This window comes from Cynoglossus semilaevis, chromosome 14 (genome assembly GCF_000523025.1).
Source record: "Cynoglossus semilaevis isolate Cse_v1.0 chromosome 14, Cse_v1.0, whole genome shotgun sequence".
Taxonomy (NCBI): domain Eukaryota; kingdom Metazoa; phylum Chordata; class Actinopteri; order Pleuronectiformes; family Cynoglossidae; genus Cynoglossus; species Cynoglossus semilaevis.
Genome location: NC_024320.1, coordinates 24,517,649 through 24,524,691, shown reverse-complemented (window position 1 = coordinate 24,524,691; position 7,043 = coordinate 24,517,649).

Here is a 7,043-nt window from a genome sequence, read left to right as displayed (position 1 = left end):
TCTCCCCCCACCCCTGCCTCCCTTTCTCTCGTGTTCACACACTCTCAAACTCCGACTCCCCCTTCTCTCCTCTCTCTCACCTCCCTCTCCGTTTAATCCCATGCCTCCTCCGCGTTCTCCTCCTCTCTCTCCCTTCCACACCAACCTCTCTGTCTTGGACCGGTGGCCACACGTTCCTCCGTGCTCTGCTGCCGAACTCCATCAATCACCGGGAGAGGGGGAGAGGAGAGGGAGAGAGAGAGAGGGAGAGGAGAGGGAAAGAAGAGGGAGAGGGAGAGGGAGAGGAGAAGTGTTTGAAAGGGGCATAAAGAATAAAAGAATAAAAAATAAGATACGCTCCAAAGGAAACAAGAGGAATGAAAACACATAGGTTTGGCAGAGATGTTGTACAGGATCTGGTTTAAAGAAAACAACAAAAACAAAAAGCTGGAGGGGAGAAAAGAGAAGAGCGAGCAAACGAGTGGAGAAGAATGGCTCTTACATTTAATGATCTGCTGCGCTCGCTGCCAGTCCAAACTATCTGCCTCAACACTGGGGCTGAATATATGGAGGCAATTCTGGCTCTGAGTGGAACTGTGCCGGGGCCAGAGACAGTGATGGCAGCGGTGATGACTGTGATGATGTGATTTTACTGCTCATCTAAGGTGGGAGGGAGAGGAGGGTGGGGGGGTGGTTATAGTTGGGGCTGATTTATAATAAGAGAAACAAATGAGGGTGATTTCCAGGTTACAGACTGTTGATACTGTATCTGTGTACTACTGTGTACTACTGTGTACTACTGTGTACTACTGGGACTTCAACTTCATCCCGACTCTGCGTCAGCGTCACTTCATCAGCCGACAGAAGTTGGTCTGAAGTGTCGTTGAGATGCTTCATATATAGGTATAAATAGGTTTAAAACGGTTGAATAAATGAGCTGCTAAATATAAAGAGCAAAATATAAACTGAAATATACAACAGTTACCGACGCTAACAATGCTAACTTAAACAGGTGTCTGATTTCAGGAACTTAAACATGTCGTCAGCGTCAACATCTTTGGATCTTTGTCAGTGCTAACTTAAACAGGTGTCTGATTTCATCAACATCTTTGGATCTTTGTCAAACGTTGAACTGTGTTAAAGTCATTCATTTTTTAATCCTAGAAAAAAAAGTTATAAATGTATATTTAAATTTTGTACTAAATCCAAACAAAACCTGTTAAATTCTTCTAATTCATTGTTAAACTTATGAAATAGTAATTATTATTATTATTAAATCTAAAGAACAGACAGAAATGAATGACAAAAACAACCCTCTCTATGTTTTTCAACCTTGGGGTCGCAACCCCACGTGAGGTCGCCTGGAATGTCTGAGTTATTCTTTTTAAAACGATGAGCAAACAAACAAACAAACTGCAGAGCAGAACTCAGAACTCTGCAGCCGTAAAGATGGCGCCTGTGTTTAAAGACAGAGGGGAGAAGGGAGTGGCCCGTCACCCAAAGAACAATGTCCCCACAGTAAAACAAAGCAGTGACAGTACAACGTCAAAATCCACTAGAACAAAAACACTCAACAGTGTAGTTTCCCCTGAATAAAGAAGAACAATTTGTCATTTTATAAATAAACCCAGGGTCATTATCATAACGAAGCTGAGTCATTTCAGAGAAAACGCTGGTGCAGATTTTTACAGCGTTAAAATAAACGACGTTCGCTCTTATCGTACTGTACTGTGCAGCGTACAGTACAGAAGCATTTGATCGTTTCTGACGCTGCTTTGTTTACGTGTTGATGTTATAGTTTCCCCCTCTCTCTCTCCCTCTCTCCCTCCATCGCTCCACTGTGATCCAGTTGTCCAGCCCATTCATCATCCCGCCACTCTTCCCCACACAGAATGATTATTTCTTTGATGTGTTACTAGTTGAAAACAAATCCATTTCTCTGGCCATCAATTTATCATTTGGAGCAGGGGGAGTCACACTTCAGTTGTAGGGGCGAGCACATGGCACAATGTGTGTGTGTAGGTGTGTGTGTGTGTCTGTGTGTGCGTGTGCGTACATTGAAAATGTCTTGTTGTAATCAAAGCCAGACTCTCGACGACGCAGAGTGAGAGAAATCAGAGTTGAATAGAAACGAAGGATTTTATAGGCAAGACTGAGGAAGGGCGTAAAGTGTGTATGTGTGTGTGTGTGTGTTGGATTCAGGTTTTGCTATATTGTGGAGCCACATTTTCTGGGGGGAAAAGAATAGCGGGGACCCGTTGTCCTTGTGGGGACATCTGCAGGTCACCACTAGGGGAGCGGGTATGTATGTGAGGTTCAAGTTGTGGTTTGGAGTTAGGACTAGAATGAGGGTCAGATTAGAGTTAGGGAATGGATTATCTCTGTGTAAAGTGCTCACAGAACATGTGTTTATGTGTGTGTGTGTGTGTGTGTGAGAGAGAGAGGGGGAGAGAGAGAGAGAGAGAGAGAGGGCTTTCCTCTTCTTCCAGTCACCCTCCTTCACCTAACGTCTGTGATAATTTATCACTCCTTCTAGCTTGGCTGACAAACTATTTGCAGGAAAATGAGTTTTTCCGCCTTGGATTTGTCCTCTGGGAATAGAAAGGGGAGCTGCTGTGTTTTTATTCCATCACACACACACACACACACATCTACACATTCAGATGTGTGCCTGTGCACACACACACACACACACACACACACACTGAGGTCTACAGTATTTATTGTGGGGAGTGGGGTGCAGTTAAGATAAATGAGGTAAATTAATAGAGTCACTGAGGGAAAAGATCCGCTTCCGCACCAGCAGATCTGCAGCCGACACACAGGAGATGGGCACACACACCTCTGCACCTCCTCTTCTCATTCACTCCCTCACCTGCCATCCCCTGGCTTGGCCCCCCGCTCTACTCCTGATCCCTCGTTCGCCCTCCCACAGATGACAAATGTAACCCTCAGACAAACAGCGATCGGGGCCGTGCAGCGTGATGTCAGCTTAGATCAACACTGAGGGGAAAAAAAGCAAATACCACAGCGGCAACACTGCATCCACAGCACACTGACTCTGTGTGTGTGTGTGTGTGTGTGTGTTATTAAGGCAGCTGGCCCGGGTCACTGGATTCCAATCTCACTTTCAACCTCATCAACCAAGATATTGACAATGTGCTTGACGGAGAATTACACGACAGTAAAGGCCTAATTACGCCGCTATTACCCTGGGCTATCAGTAATCGTCAAACAGGACGCATCAGTGGGACAGTGTGGCAGTAAATCTGCAGCTCGCTCTCTCTCTCTCTCTCTCTCTCTCTCTGCCTCCTCTAATGCCTGTTAGCATTGCACTGTTGACATTTCTCCCCACTTTACTGTCTGTTGTCAACACAGAGGCTCGGGGACACCGACGTCGCTCCGACTGTCTGATAAAAATTACACTATAACAGATGAATCAGGACGACTGAATGATGTCATTACCACAGGGTTGTTGGTGAAACAGATATGAATCGCTGTGACGCCTTGGTTCAGTGGGTAATCCCCAGACGACACTGTCTCTGCGAAAGTAAAACAGTGGGTAATCCCCAGACGACAGTGTCTTTGCGAAAGTAAAACTCTGACCAATAGAATTGTATAAAAATCCCATAACAATTTATAACATTTAAGCCCAATTCTAGTTTAATAGTTTCACCTCACAGAAGTTAATACAGGAATTTACAAAAAAAAAAATTAGCTAAAGATACAGATAAAATCGCAGACAAAAGAAAACAACTAAAAACGAAATTAACCAAGCTAACAGCTAACATTTAGCTTAGAACAGAAAAAGCTGTTAACGGTTAGACTGTTAGACTGAAGACGCTAAGCTAATTGTTAGGAAGGAAATGTCTAAATAAAAGGGTTAAAAACTGTTTAAACTATAACTATTTTCTACTTAAATATAAGGTTAGGTCAAAGGTTTGCCCAATGATGTCAGGAAAAAATAACAAACTATTTTCTACTTAAATATAAGGTTAGATCAAAGGTTTTCCCAATGTCAGGAAAATATAACACAAAAACTACAAAAAAATTGTGAAAAACAAACTGAATTAATAAATACAACTGTGATTTAAAAAGAGAGGCAAAAATGTACCCAATTTTGCAGAAGCTTTTCAAATAAAACTAAAGCCTCATTTGCCACAAAAGAAATCCGGTCATTAGCCACAGAAGTAGCTCAGCGTTAGTCGAAAGACAATTTTAGCTAATGTTAGTCAAGACAGTGGTTAACAGTAAGACGGGACAAATAAAATGTTTAGCCAAAGGTGTTTAGTGAGCTCTTCACATACACGTGTCATTAAAATGATATAAAACTCAGCTAAAACATTTCCATAGTGTCATTAAAACATTTTCTTTTTTTTTTAGCTTAGCTTTGAAATGAAGCCTTTTTTTTCTCTGAGACACTTGTACATAACAAGATCCGGCTCTGGTGCCAATGGCCTCCGTTCTGAGTCTATTTAACTGGTTAATTAGAAACCACGGCACTAAACCAGACGATGACACAGAGTTTTTCGGCTTACTCACTGACATTCACTGCGACTTAGTTGTGCTTTTTACATTTTCTCTGTTACGGCCGAGTACTGCTCTGTGGATAATGAGGCTCTTTTTACTGCTCATTTGATTAAATCTGTTTGGGAAGTACCTTCAGTGCCAGCACCGGTCTCTGGGTACTATTTGGGTCCAACGTCGTCAAATAATGACATGGAAATATTTTAATTTCAGAAACAAAACTATTCTAGGAATTTTCTCTGTGCTTTGTAAAAGCTTCATTGAAAACTGTATGTTTTTTATTGGAATGTGCCACTGGGGTAAAAGCTCTGCTCACTTTCTGTTCAACTGGCTGTTAACTCTCTTTATATTTTTATTTATCCATAATTATCCCCCAACCTTTTTTGTATCGAGGATCAGTCGGCTGGTATCAGCAGTTACTGCAGACGCTTAATACTGCGCCATCGTTGAAGGATCATTAACTTTGTCCAAATTCTGTCAGTGTCAGAGTCTGAATGACCTTTGACCTGTTGTTCTGAAACATTGACAGATTATCTTTGAATGAAAACAGTAAAGGGACATGACTGGATTATTTTTGGAATGAAGTAAATTAGTAAAACTGAAGTACTTTTTTTTTTTTTACTCTGTCCTGGTACCAAATGACCTACGGACCAGTACCGGTCCCTGAACCAGCGGTTGGGATCCCTTGGTCCAATGCAATGATAGCATAAGTTTCAAAACTTTTGTTTTACCCACACAGCCGTACTAGTTCACTGCATATTTATAAAAAAAAAAAAAAAAACTCAACAAAACGAGGTTTTGAGAACTAAAAAAAAAAAAAAAAACTCAACAAAACAAGGTTTTGTGACAGAACTCCGAATCGTTTCACCCTGGTATTTTTTTTTACTTTCCTTCCTTGTTTTATTCACTTCAACTGTGTAACTTCAACTCTCCGCATTAAACGCAGACAATGTTCCAAGATAAATGTCAGAGTGTCATTGTTGTCCATCAACGTCCAGCTCCTAACATGACTCTGTGATGTCCATCTCTGTGGAAACCACTTCTGACTGACAGGCATGAAGACAAGGTTGACCAGTCGCTCTGATCCTCAAAGTCTTAGGCAATTACTAGTGTGTGTCCACGGGTGTGTGTGTGTGTGTGTGTGTGTTTGTGACCAGTACCACTGGACTCATTCATGTATTTCATTAAGGTAATGACTTCACATTTTGGGGCCTTTTAGGAGAGGAGCCGAGGTCCAGAATCGGGAGTGGGAGCCAGAGTGACAGAACTCTGGGATTGATGGAGTGAACGTTAGAGAAGTTTACAGAGCGGATCAGACCACCAGTCCAAAATACATGTGGGCTAAACACCACTAAACACTGCTTGCAGGCCAGGCCCTTCTGTTGCTAATGGCCATTACAGCCTGTGTGCCTTTGTACGCCTCACAATAGCAATCACGCTGGGATTTTGTGTGGAGCTTGCTGGCAACAGTTATTAGCCCCCAACCCCAGAAAAAAACTTAAAGGGAGAGCAGTCAAGAGAAGAACAAGAAGATTTGGGGGTCCTGGGAAGGCTGTGTCGGTGGGGGGGTGGGGGGGGTTGGAGCGTCAGCAGGAGGGACAGGGCCGGCACAGAAGTGTGGGGTCAGAGGGCATCGCCAAAGCGGAAATGGGAGGAACGGGAGGAACAATGGACGGGGCTGGACTTAGACAGACAAAGCTACACAAAACACAGGAAGATGAGCAGAAAAAGATGAGAGGAGAGGATGGAGGGGAGCCCAAAACAGATGGTAAAGGCCGGGCACAGAGAGAGGGAGAGAAAAGGAGGAGAGGGAGAGGAGCTGAAAGCTGCTGCTGACGCTCGCATCACAACGGTGTCGGCGAGGAGGAGGAGGAGGAGAGCATCGAACTTTGACGTGGTCGGGATCTGCCTCCCATATGGCAACATGTTGACAACAGCCTATCAGTTTTAACAGCAGTCTGTAGCACAACCTGCCATACACTTCCTAAACACTGGGGCGGGGACCAGAATTGGTGACAGGAAATCTTTTTTTTTCGGTCTCCAAATATCATCGCTGACCAGATTTGTTAAACGTAGACATGTTTATTAAATTCTTAAAACATTTTAATATTTACGTATCGTTGTAAATATATATGTTAAAAATAAAAATGAGTAAATGTACAGTATAAATGAATCTACTCAAAGTTTACATTTTGTGATAATAATGTTTTCAGACTGAATGAATTTATACAGAAATAATTGCATAGATAATTAACAGAAATGCTTTAATTTTATAGAAAAACTCCACGAAAGATGAATTAACACAAAATATATAAATTAATTAAATAAAGAATTATATCTTGGTGAATGTACGACAGAGACAAATTAAAAATAAAATGTTTTTACGGAAAATAAAACCTAACGTCTAAGGACTGTAAATGAGTTCCTTAAAAAATTATAATTTTTTTTGTTTGCTCTGTTTTAAAAATTAAATATGTATTTAGATGATAACGTCTTGCATTTTATATTTGACATCCTTTTAAATGATAACATGTCTT